Consider the following 17,360-nt stretch of genomic DNA (forward strand, 5'->3'; position numbering starts at 1 on the left):
CCCCCAGCACTGGCCAAGCGGCCCTGTGCTTCCATAGTCAGCTCAATCACACGTTCTCAGCAGCGACTGTCTCAAAACGTCACTTTCTCAAAAATTAGACTGACCGCTCTCCTCGTCATAAACCGACAAGGTCGCCTCCTTCTTCCCAGAAGAACTTAAAAGTTATGGGTACAATTCCCCCCACTTTCTGCCACTGAATTTACAAACGTGTTTGCAGTGTGCCCACACCGTGCACACCCTCTGTGATGACGCAGCTGCCCTCCTGTTGAGGCCCGTCCACCATCCGTTCTCTGGATTCTGCTCCTCTGGTCTTTTCAGGCATAACAACGATAAAACTAATAACGACTAATATTTATTTAGTGCTTATGATGCACCAGGTGCTGTTCTAACTGCTTACAATTTAGTCCTCACAAAACCTGTTGTGGGCTCCATCAGTATCCTCTTTTGACAAAAAAAAATATAACTGAAGCACAGAGAGGTTAAGGAACTTCAAGGTCACACAGCCAGGACTCAGTGGAAGCAGGAATTAAACCAGGCGCTCTGACCCTGGAGCCTGCGCCCTCAGCCTCTGCTCTATACTGCGGTCGATTATGGTCTCTCTCGCCGTCAGCCGCGATCTCTCCTCTGTGCCGGGTCTTTATCATCAGCCCTTAAACACACTCGAATCCTCTATGTTGAGTGCGGATCCCCCTCTTGTCACCCGCCTCTGTCCTGTCCCCTTCATGTCTCCTTTTTTTCTTTTATTGTGGTAAGAACCCTCCCTCTGAAACCGCCCAGACTCGCTTTATCGCTTTATCCGTTCTGCATTTTACGTGCCCCCAAGTCATGAACCCAAGACCAGAGGGCACAATCTGTCTGCTTAAACCCTGCTTTATTCTGAGAGGATTTGTTGACCGGCATAGGAACACTCAGGTCTGCAGGCTGAGGAATACACAGGGGTCAAGCGTTTAAAGTTACTTTACTCTTCTCGTTACTCTCCTTTACTTCCAGACGCCGCCTTTCAGATCCGAATTGTAGCTGCCCTGCTTCCTGCCACCGTCGCCCAGCACAGGAGCTCCTTCTCATTCTGCCAACCTCACTTCCCTGAACTAGTGACTCTCAACACCCACGTCACTGGAGGTTCAGTATATTCAAACCTCTTTCCTCTTCGTTCAGCTTCATTAGGACTCTTCAGGGTTCAGCTGGGACTCTTGAGAAGGAAGTGTGTGTGTGTGTGTGTGTGTGTGTGTGTCTGTGTGTGTGTGTGTTGGTCTCTCAGGCAGCACTGCTCCATTAGGCATTTGACCAATTGAAAGTTAATCAAAGTTTTGTGTGGAAACCCTTCTGGACTTTTGCTGGCGCTAAACAGGGAGAATATAAATATGGGATTGCTGAGGGCCGCCATGCGGAGAGGGCTGCCTGAGAATGAAGCCAACACAGAGGGTACAGAAGAGGCAGGGAGAGGTGTGGCGAAAAGACGAGAGAAGGGGAAGAGGGCAGAGAAAGGGTGAGAAGGAGTGAGTCTAGATGATATTGTATGAGCACCTAGATCCAGCCATGCCTGAAGCCATACTATCTATTCAGTTATGCAAACTAATAGGTTCCTCTTTCTACTTAAAAAAAGAAAAAAGATCCTCCTAGAATAATTGTTCTTCTCTCTGATGCTACTGGCATAAGGCACGGAAAACAGTGACATCCAAGGGCCAAGAGACTTTTGAAAAGGTCTTTTATCCCACCCTAAGACTAGGAAAGCAGATAGTCACGCTCAGTCAAGGCCCAAACTCTCCTGCCCCCAGTGCTGGCTCTGGTAGGATAGCCTCTTGCATTCTTTTTCCACCCCATCGCCACCATCCACATGGATTCTCGGGCTGTAAACCCGCTTCCCTTTCTCCTCCATGTCTGCTCAGTGGTGGATGAGCTGGCGACATGGAGCTCCCAGACGAACAGAGGGTTAGGACTCCTGGGTGGAAACTGCTAATCCCAGGGGACCATTTGCAGGAGTGTCTGCTGAGTCCTGTCAGTTTTTAAAAATAAGCTTTTCCAGAGGGACTCACGATTTCTGCAGCCTCGGCCCTCATGTGGGACGGCAGGACCCAGGCAATGGGAGGCTGCGGATGCGCTGGCGGCAAGGGCTCAGCTTTTGGTCGGGAGCAAGGACGGTTTTCAAAACGAGCCTTGTCACCGTGGAAAAATGTTTTTTAAAAAAAGGGAACAATTGCCAAAGGGCTATAGCGGAGAAGCCAGAGTCGGATTTGTGTGGGAGACGGCTTTCCCCAGGCCTGGCACAGAGAGGGAAGGAAGAGAATAATAGGAAACACAGCAGGGAGGTCACATGGTTCCGTGTGGGCCTGGCGATTGTGCCCAGGACTTTGGGAACAGCCATTGCACCCTAACGGAACGGGTGTCAGCAGATCGGGGGGCCGCTTGAGCTGCCCCCTAGCACCAGCGTCCTTCAAAGGTTGGAACCAACGAGCTCACCCTGATTTTGCCCCTGGCTCCTGGAGCGTTTGGCAAACACTTCTCAGGTCTTCTCTGCCCCCCGTGGATCCTCCACGAGACAGCCTCGTGCGTCTCCAGCGCCTCCGGGGGACGCTCGGCGGAGGTCTGCAGTGCAGGAGCAACGGGAAACCCAGAGGCTCTGCTTTTCCCCGGGAACCCGCTCTCCCGCCCCCTAGAGGGCTTTTCCCCAGAGCACGACGGCGTCTGCCCTTCAGGTGTGTCCCCCTTGGAGAGCGGGGTGGGAGGATGGTGCCACCAAGAGGGACAGGGACCGACTGTCACCGCAGCCCTCAGCCAGCGCTTACACCAGCTGTGGCCGAGTTGTCACCCGCATGGACGGCGCCGAGCTGGAAGGAGGGGGCTGCACTGCAGAGAAACGGGTCCTTCCTTCCTTGAAAGGGGTTCAGAAACTTCCAGACTGTGTGCGGGCAGCACGATCAATAAGTCCTTCCTCTCTCTGTCCTCCCCTCCCTCTCTGCCTTTTCATTTGTCTCACTCAGCACCTGTGGGGAATCTGTCCAGCGTCTGTCCCCAAGCCGAGCAAAGCTAACCGACTGGGGGAGCAGCCGCCACATTTCCTGGTGGATAAAACGCACTTCATCCGCTGGAGAACTTCTCGAGGGTAAATAACCGTGTGGGGAAGGGGGAGCTCATTGATGGAACGTGTTTCCCATGTCTGAATTCTCCGACAGTGTCCTACATCAAAGGGAATTTTTTAAGTTTGGTCACTCCGGCCCTGGGGTATTTCTCGTCTTGAACTGTGACAGGAGATAAGAAATGACAGGAGAAAATTTACTGTTCCTTCTCTTTCTAAAAGAGCATCTTTAGCAGGATTTTGTGGGATGTACGGCCGGGACTGGTCCAGTGCACGCCTCTACGCAGGGGGCACAGGACCAGATGAATGGCACAGCTTCTGGGCCCCCCGCCCAGCTAATAAAGGGAGCAGGTCGTGTTGAAGTCCGTCTTGTACCCGTCGACCCTCTTCCTCCACGTGGGTTCCTCCTGGAGTGGAGGGATCATCCTTGTTCCTCCCGAGCCTCACTGGGCCTCGGCACACAGTGGGGGCGTTGGCATGTCCCCTGAGTCAATGAACGGTGGGTGAGCACCTCGAAGGCCCTGTCAGTTGCCCCTTCCTACACCAGCGTAAGGTGGAAGCTTTGCAGATGTGTTAACTTGATGAGTCAAGGGGGCTGAGCATTGCCCACAGCTGGTACAACATTATTTCTGAGTGTGTCTGAGAGGATGTTTCCAGAAGGGATGAGCGTTTGAATCGGTAGACTGAGTAACGATGATCGGCCCTCACCACTGTGGGTGGGCGTCGTCCGATCCGGCGAGGGCTGAATAGAGCGAAAAGGCACAGGAGGGGCAAATCCACCCTGCTGAGCTGGGCCATCACCGCCTCCCGCCCTTGGACCCCGGTGCTCCTGGTTCCTGGGCCTTTGGACTCTGACCGGCACTTACACCATCGGCCCCTCGTTCACAGGCCTCGGGGCTTGGACTCAAGCTGCACCCACGGCTGGCTCTCCTGGGCCCCCAGCTTGCAGACAGCAGGTCTTGGGTCGTCTCAGCCTCTGTGATCATGTGAGCCAGCCTCTCATAATAAATCTCCTTCTAGACGTCTATTTATCCTCTTGGCTCCATTTCTCTGGAGAACCCGGGCTCATGCACCAGGGAAAACATCCACCTGGGACCATGGGACAAAGGACTCCAGGGACCCAGCTGGCACCAAAGTGACAAGGAGCTGCAGGGGCTGCACCTCGGAGGATAAGGCGGGTAAGAACCATTGGGAAGGACGTTCTGGAGCTGACTCCTCAGGACAGCACTGGAGGTGCGTGTCGGATCCTCGGAGGAGCCCTTACATTGGCCCGCCCTTCCAGCATCCTGGAGGGTGACCCTAATCCATCCGTGCACAGGCACAAGGCTGCGGCCCCTGAGAGAGGACAAGGCAGGTCAGGCCCTTCCCCTCCATATGCGTTCGCTCCAAGATTGCAAGGCCGAGATCAGAATTAACCTGAAGGAGGATGCAGATAAATTCAGGACAGGCACGTCCACTCCTCGTGGCTCTGCAGGGACCGACTAAGCCTCCTTGCTCCTTAAATTCCAGTGCCCAGAGCACATAGGATGCCCCTAGTAAACACTGACACAGAAGGAAATAAGTGGCCAACTGCACAAAGCCACACACGACATCCACACAGTGTTGTTGACAGCTGGGAGGAGCAACCAGCAGCAGGATGAAGGCCCTGGCTCAGGACTCAGACTCGAGGTGACCCTAGTGTGGACGCAGGGCTGCCACCACAGGCAAAGGGTGTGACACCTTGATGGCTTAGCTGGACCACCCTCACCCCTAGGTGGGCTTCAGAACACAGTCTGCAGAGCATCTTAGCTTATTGCCCGACACACAGCACGACTGAAAAAGAGTTTAATCCAAAAAGTAAAGGAGTTTAAACAACCTAAACGTACCTCAGTGGGAGATTTATTAAATGCCTTAAGGTACATTCACACAGGGGAACATTACGCAGCCAAGAACAAGAATAAAACAGATCTACATATGTGGCTGTGGAAAGAAGGCCACGATACAGTGTAAAGCTAAGAAATACTACAAAATAGTTGTATAGACTAGTTTTATTTATAAAAATGTGTTTGTATGAATAAACACGAAATTGGTGATAATTACTTTTTTGGAAGGTTCAGTAAGGTGCTGGGGGATGATATTTACAAGGAGCTTTTCCTTCTTACTTCATAATTTCCTGCGCCTGATTTCTTATTAAAACATGTATCACAATTATAACCAGAAAAATAAAGGTTTTCCATTTTGAGGAACACAACTGACGTTTATGGATAATTTTTGTCTACTAGTAGTTCTGATTAACTGTGCAATAATTTTCCCAGATTCTAAAATATCTGGTTGGAATTTTTACAGAGATTGCCTTAGATCCACAGATTAATTTGGGGAGAAAGTCTTCCCATCTGGGAGCATTTTTTAATGATTGTTTTGTTTTTATGATTGTTTCAATTTTCTCTTCAGATCTTCAGTCAAATTTTATATTCTTCTTCATAGAGGATCTAAATATCCCTTATTGCGTATTTCACAGCACTTTTGTTCCTATTTTTGATGGAACCGTTTGTAAAGTGTATTCTCTAGCTGGTTATTGCTCATATGTAAGTTATGACCTTTACCCACTTCTTTCATAACTAGCAACCTTGAAGATCTCTTATTAATTCTAGTAACTATTAATAGCTTCTCTTGAGTTTCCGATCATTTGGTCTCTGAATGCCAGAGTGGATCTTGCTTATTCACGGCTTTCCAGCTCCTTGGCACTCCTGGGTCTCGTTCCTCTTCTGATTCCTCAAGGTGAAGAAGCACATTAATGGCTGTCTTAAGACTGAACCACCAATATTTGGCAGCTGCTTTAAGTCTCCTTAGATCTCCCGCCAGCACCCCATGACGCTGACTCCCCTTCGGTGGCTCCTTCAGCCTTGGTCACCTCCACTGAGCTCCGAGCTCCCAGACGGCAGGGTCTTGTCCATCGTGGTCAGAGCTGAACCCCAGGCCTGGCTCAGATGGTGGCTCCCATTGACATGTGTTAAATGACAGGGACGGCTGCCTCTGATGGACAAAGCTGTGCCCTGGCCACGTAAAAGGTATAAAGTACAACCGGACAGACATCTTACAGACCTGGGCTACCTCTTGTGGGGAACAAACAGTTCGGGTAGTAACCCCGTCTCTGGAAAGATCTGTGAGTGGTCTGTGCTTATTGGCAGTAGGTTTTGGGTGACCATGAGGATGCATGCGCCACTGGCAGGCGAGGACAAAAATGAGGTAAAGCTTCTTGTGCTACATGGACAGAACTGCAAAAAATGTTGCAGGGCTGTGTGTGTGTGTGTGTGTGTCTGTGTGTCTGTGTTTTTAGAGAGAGAAAAACTCAGAATGCTCATCACACTGTTACCAGTGACTACCTCTGATGAGCAGGCTGGGGATGGGTGCAAACTGGTCACTATACATTTTACTAATCACAGCCTTTATGTCAAAAGCAAAACTTAGGAGTAAAAATTAAAATACGAAATAATATAATAAATCAGCAATAAATTTGCATACGTCATTTTCCATCTAAAAGTGAAAAAAGAAAAAAGGTAAAAACAAATAACAAATTTAAAACAGGCAAACCCAAAGAGTGGCCTGTTCGCTAGAAAAACCGGTTCAAGAAGGATGCCAAGAACACCCCAGTGGGCACAGCCGAGCTCCTCTCCTGGGGAGCTGATGGCGGGGTGTTAAACTGAGGTCCGGGGGCTCCACGTCGGACTGAGAGGAGAGTCAGAGACACATGAAATCACAGCTGCAGATCACCACAGAGTCTTTGGCCTGAAAGAACTTTTCAGACTTTGTGGTCCAACTGCTGCTGGGGGGTGTGTGTGTGTGTGTGTAAATGGTTATTTGGGGTTTGGGTTTTGGTGAGAAATTATGTATCATCTCTTTCAGGATTATTTTTATTTCTCTCTTTCCCCCACCACACAGACACACAGACAGACACACAGACACACACACACTTCTGTCCTCGGCTCTCGACAGTTTGCCCCACGCAGGGGAAGCTCACAGCCCAGACGCTGCTTCCGCCAACGCGACAGGGCTCCTGCCTCCATCAGCCTCTGCTCCCGGGGCTGGAGTTGGTTCGACCACCCTGGGAGGACGAGGAGAAGGAGCGGGAGGGGGCCCTGAGGCCACACTGCCTGCCCACCCACCCCACCCACCACGCTGCATGGCTCCAGATCCTCTGACCCACTTAGGGGAAGGTAAGAGCAGAAAGAGAATCAACTCAGCCGGCTTAGGGTTAGACTCTCTGCCTTGACTGATGGGGAGAAGGCCTTCTTGTTGAAGGAGAAAATCAGAAAAATTTTGGGCCTAAAACGCTGTCCTTCCGCATCCCCATCATTCCAAATCCTGCCCAGTGATCCACAGCACTGTTTCTGAAACTTTGTAAATCTTGACTTACAGTAAGAATTTACATTTTACATCATGACGCATCCCACATGAACACACAAAAGATGTGCACGTAGGTAAATATTTATAAATATATACATAAATATTTTATATCTATAACTAAAACAAAAGTTTCGTGAAACAATACCCTTGCTATCGTATAATGAAAAACATGACAAAGAAAGGCAAAACACGATTTTGCTAAGAAACTGATGCGCACTGATATTCTATTTTTATTATTTTTTAAAAATGGTGATCTCAACCCACTAAATTGACTTTCAATCCACTAACGGGCCGTGTTTGAAAACCACGATTTAAAGTTCCCTCTGATTCCCGACGGTGATTTCGTGTGGGGTCTTGGCTGCAATTCCTCGTTAGGCCCCTTCTGAGCCCCCGAGTCTTTTTCACATGGGCGTTGCTTTGGCCGCGTGGGTTCACGTTTACTAGGAGACCTGTGCTTCTCCAGACATGGGAGCCGGGATGGGGTCCAGAGTTCCCCGTTCTAGTCTTTCATGTGCAGACGAAAGACGGCGGAAAGAGGCTTGCTCTAGCTCACTCAGCAGAGGAGAGCAGCTCCGGGAGCAGGGGCGCGCCCGCCCTGCCCACCACCCAGCCAGGAGGGCCTCTGGGTCTCTGGAAGAGCGTCTGCACTGGCTGCTCCAGGGGACCCGAGGGCAGCGTGTTCTAGCTGCTGTGGCCGTCCACTTTAGGAGCACTCCCTGCTCGGCCGTGCATGCCACGTCCACGTCCTGGCTCGGCTCTGCATGTCCTGTCCACGTCCCGGCTCGGCTCTGCACGCCACATCCATGTCAAGTCTCAGCAAGAAGCGAGACCCAGGGAGATCCCTGCTCTGGGTGGTCCCTGGCATCCAGGTCACTGCACAGAGGCACCGCCAGCCCTGCGAGTGCTCCCGCCCGGTGTGCCCCCTCTCCTGCAGCCTTTCCGAGGGTGGCAAGCTCAGCGGCTCCGGACAGCTCAGCCCCTCCACCCTGCCGTCCTCGGCACCCATCTGCTCTGCACTCGTTCTTGCAGACCATTCGATGTCTCTTCTGTACACCGGACAACCTTGCCTAGCCTACAAGACCAGCATAGATTTGCCCTTGTTTCAATCAGAATCCAAAAGAAGAGCTTGAAGTACATTCCTCATTTCAAGCTCTCTTCCTAACCCGCTCCAGGCTCCTACTGGATGCTCTTTTCCCTCTTACATGAGAGTGATTCTGCTGTTCACACTGATATGTCTCTTAGTATCAAAAGCATCTTACATATGAAAACATGTTGCCAGCCCAAATGGACAAGGCAAATGTAAGATACTATTACTATAGTTGCTATTGTTGTTATTGTTAAGTTGTTCATTTATTTATGCAACAAATATTTTCTGAGATCCGCTGTGTGTCAGGCACTGATGATGTAAAGGATGCAGAGATGGTCCTTTACAGCCTGTTGGAGAAGAGAGACGTGCCCACGGATAATATTCCTGGTGTGGAAAGTTTAATAATAAAGGTTTGAATCCCATGCCACAGTCTGAAGTGACTTTGTGGGCGGCCTCACCGAGGAATTAGCTCATGAGCTGAGGCTTGAAAGCTGAAGAAGGGAAGGCAGAAGGCTCAGGAGAGAGCATTTCAAGGAGCGAGAAGAGCACGTGCAAAGACAGAAGGCTTGCAAGACCCTCTGCTTTCAGCTCGGAGTGAATCTCTTGTTCGCATCAGAGCCCGGAGGGCGAGCAGAGAGGAAAGAGGCCGCGGTGCCAGCTCAGGCCGCTGAGCGACCACGGAGCCCAGGGACCCGCCTCAGGAAGGAAGACGCTGTCCCGCTGGGGGGTGATTTCATTTCCAAGTGCTCCCTCCCTGCTTCACTTCCAAACCGGGTGCCACAGCTGGGCCCAGACAAGGGTCGGGGGGAGGCTGGCAAGAGGGCGGGGCTCGAGCTCCCGGGCCTGCCCTCTGCCCGAATAATTCTGCTTCTAACTGTTGACAGGAGTTTTCAGGAAAGATTTCAATTATGAAAGAGGCTTCCGTGGATAAAAAGAACTGGAAAACAGCTGCTGTAGGTGATTATCATCCAACGGGGCTTTCTCTGCCCGGTGGGTATATGACCGTCTTTGTGTTTAGGAAATATAAACATTTGTTGAGGAGCAGAGCAGTTAAGAGCATGGATTTTGGAGTCAGACAGGCTGGGGCTCAGGTCCTGGGGGTGCCCCTTTCGAGCTGAGTGACCCTGGGCAAGTCACCTCGTCCCTTGGTTTTGAGGACACGCAGCCTAAGTCAGGACTGACAAGAGGCCCCAGGGAGCTGGTGCAAACGAACACTTTAGCCCAGAGCCCGGGGCAGGAAGAGACACGGGCGGTGGGCGGGGATTAAGTGTTATTAATAAGCATCATTAGGGGCTGAATAAACAAACAGCAGGGGTCTGGCCTACCCCGATAGTTCGCGTCCTCATCACATCTGGGATACGGGAGGTGCCCTGTCCTGAGGTCATAAACGTTGACCGCCGCGTAGCTGCAGGACAAAAAGGAGAACGGAGGGGAGGAAAAGCATGGAGCTGTGCTCTCCTTCCCAGGGGGCCAGAGAAAAGCAGAGGGAGCCGCAGACAGAGCAGGAGGGCCATGCGGTGGCTTGGAGCTGGGCTCCCGGGATGAAGGTGCTGCCTCTGAGGGGCTCAGCCTGAAGGGGAGGGTTTCACCTCCCAACAGAAGGAGGAGCGGAAGCTTCTGTGTCCGGGGGAGCAAGGAGTCTGCTGGGTCAACACCTTCTCCAATGGCAGAAAGCAAGCAGGTTCACCGACCAGAGCAACAGCAACCCTGGGACCAAACCCACTGGGGCGTCAGTCACAGGACCCTTGACTGAAGTGGACAGAGTGACAGACGGACAGAGGGAGCACTCTCCCATGGTCAGAGTCAGAGACACCCATGAGCGAGCCGCCTAGGAGAGGAGGAGCCTGGCGGGAGGTGGGGAGGCCTCCTCTGGGCACCCGCTCCCCCCACCTCCCCTCTTTTCTTCCTCCTTCCACATCCGCAGTCCCTCGGCTGGTTAACCAGAAATCCCAGACCCAGAAGCTCCCGGGCTGCAGAGCCAGGTGGAGCGACATCCGTGTCACCCCCACAAGTCTCAAAGCTGCTTTCTCCTCCCCTCGCTGTGTGGCCGGTGGCACAGGATTCCAGCCCCCCAAATGATCCTGGCTTCTGCTCCTGCCCGGCCCCGGCACAGCTTACAAATGTGAAACTAAGTTCCAGCAGCCAAGAGCCTGCTCCACGTGGTCAGAGCACCCAGCCTCCTGCCCTCAGCGACGGCCACCTGGTTGGAGGGACCTCACTCACCTGAGCCCACCTGCCTCCTCCTCCGCCACTCTCTCCAGCTGCTCAGCAGGGATCCGGGCACCACGGATCCCAGGACGGCCAGGACCCGGGCCTGGGGCAGAGCCTGCGAGGAAGGAGAAATGCTCCTTTCTCACACGGAGGCCCGGCTCCGAGTCAGATCCCAGGCCCCGAAGGCCGGGATGCTGTGAGCCGGACGCTGCATTCACCACCCGCTCTGGACAGGTGACTCGGGGCGAATGTGTCCAGCCTGGCACGGGCCTGCTCCAAGGCTCCCGGCCTGAGCCATCTGACTTCTCCACGTGAAGAGGCTTGGTCCAGAAGGGGCTGCCAGCACTGAGAAACCCAGCCTTGCCACGCGGTCCACCATCTGCTGGGCTGGCAGAGAACCCCCAGGAGGCCAGCCTGGCCCAGAACCCAGAGCCCCAGCGAGGCTGCTCGTGCGGGCCCTCTGCCCGTGCCTTCCTCGGACATCCGGAAGCGGCTGGGAGGGGGGAAGGCAACAAGCATCACTCAGAGCCTATAATGTGCCCGGTGACAGTTCTACACAAACCAGCTTGCACGCCCTGCCCTCGGTCCGGCGATGTTACACCCATTTCACAGGTGAAAGAACCGCTGCCCAAAAGTTCATCAAGCACCCACTGTGCACCAGCCCTGGCGACCCGGGGTCAGAGCCCGTCACAGGCTCAGCAAAACCCAGCGATCCCCCCAGGGTCACTCAACCAGCGAGTTCTCAAGCCGGGAGTCTAACGAGGACCCTCTGACGTGACAGCCCTGGCTCTTCCCAAGGCGTCACGTCGCCCCTCTGTGCCAGGCTCTCCCCAAAGTAACAAACTGACTCTCGGGAGCTGCTCAGCTCAGCAGCTTTCAGAACCTGCTCCTCAAGCCAGCAGCAGCGGCATCGCCTGCTGGAAATTCAGATTCCCAGGCTGGTCCCCAGCCCTCTCGAGTCAGGAACGCGGAGGGTGGGGCCTGGCGCTCTGCCTTTCCGAAAGCCCTCCAGGTGACCTGGGGCCGGCCCGGGTTTGAGAGCCGCTGACTGACTTTCAGAGGGCATGTTGGGAGCCCCAGCCTAAGGGGACAGGCGCTTCTGCTGTCCCATCGGGATTGTCATAGTGACCAAGGTGCTGTTCCCCCACACATCTCCACAGAGAGCCTGATCCAAGGGTGACATTTAGCCCATCGGCCCCCTGAAGGGCTTCCCATGTGTCCCTCCAATGCGCAGGCTCTGGGAGCCGTTGTCCGAGCCGGGCGGGGCCTCCTGTGTGGCCCTGTCTCCTGGCGAATGGCGTGTTCTCCGACGCTCACCACCAAATGTTTCAGGGCTTCTCGGGGCTTTAATGAGGGCGTAGGTGCCACCTCGTGGGAGGCCCTCGGAATTCCCCTCAAGGGTGTGGAGATCTAGCCCCTGCCGGGGACCCAGGCTCGTGGCCACGCTGGGCACAAAGCTCCTTTGTCAGCGGCGTGGGGGCAGCTCCACGTGGTACGGCTGAGTCTGGAGGTGGTGAAGTTCTTCTCAAGCGCAGGGAGAGTGGGCCCCACTGCTCGGCTCACAGCACCACCCCTCTCGGTGCCCCGGGTGCCGCGCAGCCACGCTCGGGCCCCAGCATCCGTCCCAGGCTGCCTCACTCTGGAGGAATGGCTGAGGGAAGGGCCCTGGGCCTGCAGGGCCCACCTCGCCCTCCCCAGGTCCTCAGGCTGCGAGGGCCCCCGGCCTCCCTCCTACACCAGGCCTGACCCTCCTTGGTCGCAGGCCCCTGCATCCAGTTCCTATCTCCCCTCTGTCATCAGACGATGCTTCCCACTCACTCTCAGAGGTGAACTGACTCCACCCTGTGGTCGAGAGCCCACCCAGACCCTCCCGGATGTGGGCTGGTTTGCACCTCAGGTGGCGTCTGCGTCACACCTGTGGCCTCCAGGGCCTCCTCCCGAAAAAGGACAGTCTTCCCATCGCCCCACTTCCTCCATCACGGGCCCATCCATCAGCACCTGACGAAAGAAAGGGAGGAAGACGTGGCTGGAGCGACCTCCAGGGTGAGGACCCGGGCGCCGCGCTGCGTGCCAAGCTGGGCCGACGTCTTCCCGTGGAATCTCGGTCGTGTCTCAGCTTTAGCTTCCTCATCCACCTAACAGAATTAAAACTAAAAGCTACCAGCCTCATGTCATCGAGGGAACGAAACGGTAGAAGCAGAGACCCAGCCAATGGCTCTATGAGGATGTGGCGTCAGAAATGACCACACACCCCTTTTCTCGTTATTTTAATTCTTCCATAGCATGAAAAACAATCAAAATTCTCCTCCTGGCAATCTCTCCCGTGTACTTGCACACGTGTGCACACACACACGCACACATCTGCATGTTCAGCTCTGTGAAGAACGGCCACCCCGTGCCGATAGCCTTCCGTGTGTACTGGGTTTCGTTTCATCCTCCCATCAGCTGCGTGAAGTAGGTTCTGTTTTCACACCCGTTTTACAGGTGAGGTGCCTGGAACTCAGAGACGAGCAGCTCCTCCCTGGGGTGCACAGCTGCGGTGGCAGAGCAGCATGTGGAAGCCTGTCTGTGTACCTCATGCCCTTTGGCTGCATCCTCGGGCGACGATGCTGGTCAGGTCTGGGGAGGGGTAGGCGTTCAGACGCTTGCTAAGGTTTCACAACTAACAACCTAATTATAATGCGTGGGGCATGCTGACAATCACGGCGTAAAGTACCAGAGCCCTCTGTAGTGCCATCAGGACCAGAGCAGGTGACCAGGAGCCTTTCTCACATGTCCCCCAGCAGAGCCAGTGTCGTCCGGCGTTGTACCAAGAGTTCTGTTTTTACGGTGACATTTTATTTTATTTTTTTGAAAGTTTATGTCTGTGTTTTCTTCTGATGTTTTCTCCCCTTTGGTTTTTTTCCAATTACAAAAGAAATACACGTTCGCTGGAGCAAATCTAAATATTCAGAGGCAAAAGGAAAAGTGCTTTCTTTTTAAAACCCCGCAACAGGGTCGTCTCCTGTTTTGATCGGTTAGCAAAAGAAAGAGGACAGGGCGAGGGGTCAGAGCAGGCTCAGCACCGGCCGGCTCTGTGAACTTGGGCCAGTCACTTTACCATCCTGAACCTCAGTCCTTCCTCCACAATACGGGAACAGCAATTCAGTAATCTGACCGGGCTGTTCAGAGGTCTAAGCAGGAGCAGCCTGGCTGTCTTTAAAACCGCCAGGAGCTCCTCATGCTGTGAGCTGTAGGTCGTGAGAACTGCCCTGTTACACGATGTGGAATGGAATTCAACGGTTTCAACTAGAAATGTAACACATAATAGAATGACAATGGGTTGTCTACATATTTAACACTTTCAACTCACAATCAGAGAAAGCTGAAGCCAGGATTTTACAATTTAGTTATATGTCCTCATTTATGGGTGAAGTCACTGAGGTCCAGTTACATGCCCTCTTGGCCCGAGGTCAGGTTACATGGCCACGCCCAGGGTCAAGTTACATGGTCACATAGAGGTCAAGTTACAGGGTCATGCCCAGGGTCAGGCGGTCAGGACTTGTTGGTCTCCTGACTCCTCCTCCAGGCTCTTCCCTTCCTACCCTGACAACAGAGTTGGTTGTCAACACAACATGTGGATTCAAACTAAAGATCTTACTTCGTGTGACAATTCTAGCTGACTCCTATATAGACCATGTTGCTCTCCCTGCGGCCTTCCCTTCTTTCACTTTGTCCATTCTGGGCTTGCACCCTTTCAAACTAATATTTCATCACTAGTATACAGTTAGGACAAACCACTGCAGCCTGTCCTACTGGTGTTTGTGCCACCCACATGCGAGCAACTCCCAAATTCACATCTCCAGACTTGCACTTTCCTCTGCGTTCTACACTCTTTTCCTACCACCTGTTTAACGTCTCCACCTGGGCTCTAGCAGATATTTCAAAATTAACACCATCCGACCGTGCTCTTGAGCTCCCCAGTAAAACATATTCCTCCCCAGGCTTCCATATGTTCGTAGTTGTCACCATCATGCACGCAACTGCACAAGCTGAAAAACCCAGTATCAAGGAGTTCAGAACATGGGCTCTGAAGCCAGAATTCCCGGATTCATGTCACAGGTGTGTCCCTGGCCAGATCACACTCGAGGGCAGGTGAAGAGGCACCGCTCTGTGGACTGGCTGAGCGTCTACGGGATGGTTATCGCTCTAGGACCAGCTCACAGGGTGGCCGTAGGACTGAATGCAGTAACACCTGTGAAGTTCTTAGAAAAGTGCCTTCCGGAATAAGCCCTTGGTGAGTGTCAGCTTTTATTAATCCTGATTCCTTCCTGTCTCTGACCTCCCACATTCCCCCCAATTTGTCAGCGGTTCCTGTTGGTTCTACCCACAGAAGACGTCCCTAATCCATCTTTCTCCACCTTAACCCAGCTGCCGTTGCCTCTGTCTGATTATTTATCATCCGACCGGGCTTCTGGCTCCTATGTGAACCTCCATAAGCCATTTCCACACAATAACAGGTGGGTTTTTTGAAAATATAAAATGGACCATGACACTCACCTACATGAAACCCTCCAAGGACATTGAATTGCCTTTTAAAAACGTTTTTTTTAAAAAAAAAAAGCTGTGCTTTTTAGAGCAGTTTTAAGTTTACAGAAAAATTGTACAGAAAGTATGGAGAGTTCCCTCACGCTCCAGACACAGTCGTTCCCATTGTTGGCATCTTGCGTTGGTGTGCTATGTTCTTACACTTGGTAAATCGATATGGAGACATTACGATTAACAAAAGTCTATAGTCGACATTGGGGTTCACTCTTTGTTCTGTGGACTTTGACAAACACACGGTGTCGTGGATCCTCTGTTACTCCACCACACAGGAGGTGTGCCACTGCCCTAAAGATGCCTATGCCCTGCCATCCATCCGTTCCAAGACTTCACCGCCCTTTCACAATAAAGTCCAAACTCTTGACCGTGTCCCAAAAGACTTACATGATCCCGCTCCCGTTTGCCTTCCTTTCCTGACCAAGCCAAGCCCGGGTCACCCTAAGGCTTTGTCTAGGCTGTTCCACCTTCCAGGACGGTTCCACTTTCAGAACTTATATGACTGGCTCCTTCCTGCCTCAATATCCTAAACACGGGCTTTCCTGCCCACCATAATCTGAACCAGCCCCAGGCACTCCCTGTTACATCCTGCTTTTTTCTTTCTTCATAGACCTTGTCACCTTCTGAGGGTGTCTTGTTCATCTATTCGAGTTCTCGTGTATCCTCTGTCTGTCGCATAGGAGTGTAAGCACCCCGGGGAGAAATCTGCCGCCCTCGTTCGCTGCAGGGCCTCCAGCTCTGGGACAGGCCTGGCCCTTAAGGGCTCCATAAACATTCACTGGATGAATCAACCCAAAACCGAATGAATAAATAAGTGGCTGATGCCATGTAATGAGCTTCCGCCTTTGTTTGTCTTCCAGGGTTTACAAAGAGCTCTGACGACGTTTTCTTAATCTAATTTGTGTGATTAGGCTCAGATTTAAATGGAACTTAAGAAAACACATTCACACACTCTCTCCTGGTTCCTGAAGGCCACACATTGGGACGTAGCAAGGTTGTTCTGTCCAAGGGAGGAGAGTTTATTTCCAAGAGCTTCAGTAACCCTTTGGATCGGACGAGCAGAGCCAGTGGGTTTAATCCACAGCGATGGGATGAAGGAAAACACTCGGAGATGCAGAACCTCGACTGACGAAGAATTGTCATAACTCCCATCTGTACAGGATTCTCCTTGGGCCGGATGCTGTACCGAGCTCTGTCGACACAGCACCTGTCTGCACGGTTGACCTGCAGGGCTGGTGCCCTGAGCTGTCACCTCGCTCCCGACGGGGAAGGAGGGAGAGGAAGCAGGGCTGACACATGGCTTTCCCGAGGCTCAGAGCTGGGACGGGAGCCCGAGGTTATCCGAGAACACAGGCCAGGCAACCCTCGTTTGTGGAATAAAAACTGAATGAATAAACTGTGTCGGGTTGAGCAATCTGGAGCTCCCTGCCCATCCCAACCGGCCCTGCCCCAGGGAGGGGTTTGGAAAGGATTAAACACCCCCCGGAGGGAGGGCTAGGCAATTGGGTGGTGTTGTCTCAAGGCCAAGACTAGGATGCTTTGCACTGCCTGCCTCCCCTCCACCTGGCAGCAAGAAGAGGCCGCGACTAATGAGTGACACGCCCGGCGGGAGAAAGGAGACCGTTTCTGCTCAGCTTTGCAGGACGGGCGCGCTCAGTCTGTGGCGTGGAAACGGCTGAGTCCCTCATCTTTCCTGTCTCTCCAGGACCCAGAGATCCCCCAGCCGGGGGGCCCGGCCCCTCCCGTACATGCTCAGACCGGACAAGGGGCGAGCCGAGGCGGAGCGTGCTCAGCCGTGCGAGGCGGCGAGGCCCCACTCGTCCCCGTGCTGCCCACGCAGTTATCTGAGCAACGCCGCTTCCTGCTTGCATCAGAAAACAGCATTTTTAAAGATGAAGAAATCCCCACTTTCTTTTCTTAATTTTTTATTGCCGTGACACAGCTGACTCAATAAGTAAGAATTTTAAATGCCTACCGAGGGTCACAGGCATGTCCCCCGCAAGCTGGCCGCTCCTCCAGCTCCTT

General features: G+C 53.0%; 1 protein-coding gene across 3 annotated transcripts in view; it reads right to left on the bottom strand.

The window, feature by feature from the left end:
• The window catches only part of IL16 (interleukin 16), a 108,993-nt gene that overhangs the window by 81,371 nt on the left and 10,262 nt on the right, over positions 1-17,360 (bottom strand). Inside the window, exon 1 of one of the 3 annotated variants that reach the window (XM_023649184.2) lies at positions 10,767-11,912. The exons of the other annotated variants lie outside the window; for them this stretch is intronic. The gene's annotated coding sequence lies outside the window, so the exon portion shown is untranslated. Of the gene's footprint in view, positions 1-10,766; positions 11,913-17,360 lie in introns of those variants that run through there. 3 annotated transcript variants of the gene reach the window in all.

This window comes from Equus caballus, chromosome 1 (assembly GCF_041296265.1).
Source record: "Equus caballus isolate H_3958 breed thoroughbred chromosome 1, TB-T2T, whole genome shotgun sequence".
Taxonomy (NCBI): Eukaryota; Metazoa; Chordata; class Mammalia; order Perissodactyla; family Equidae; genus Equus; species Equus caballus.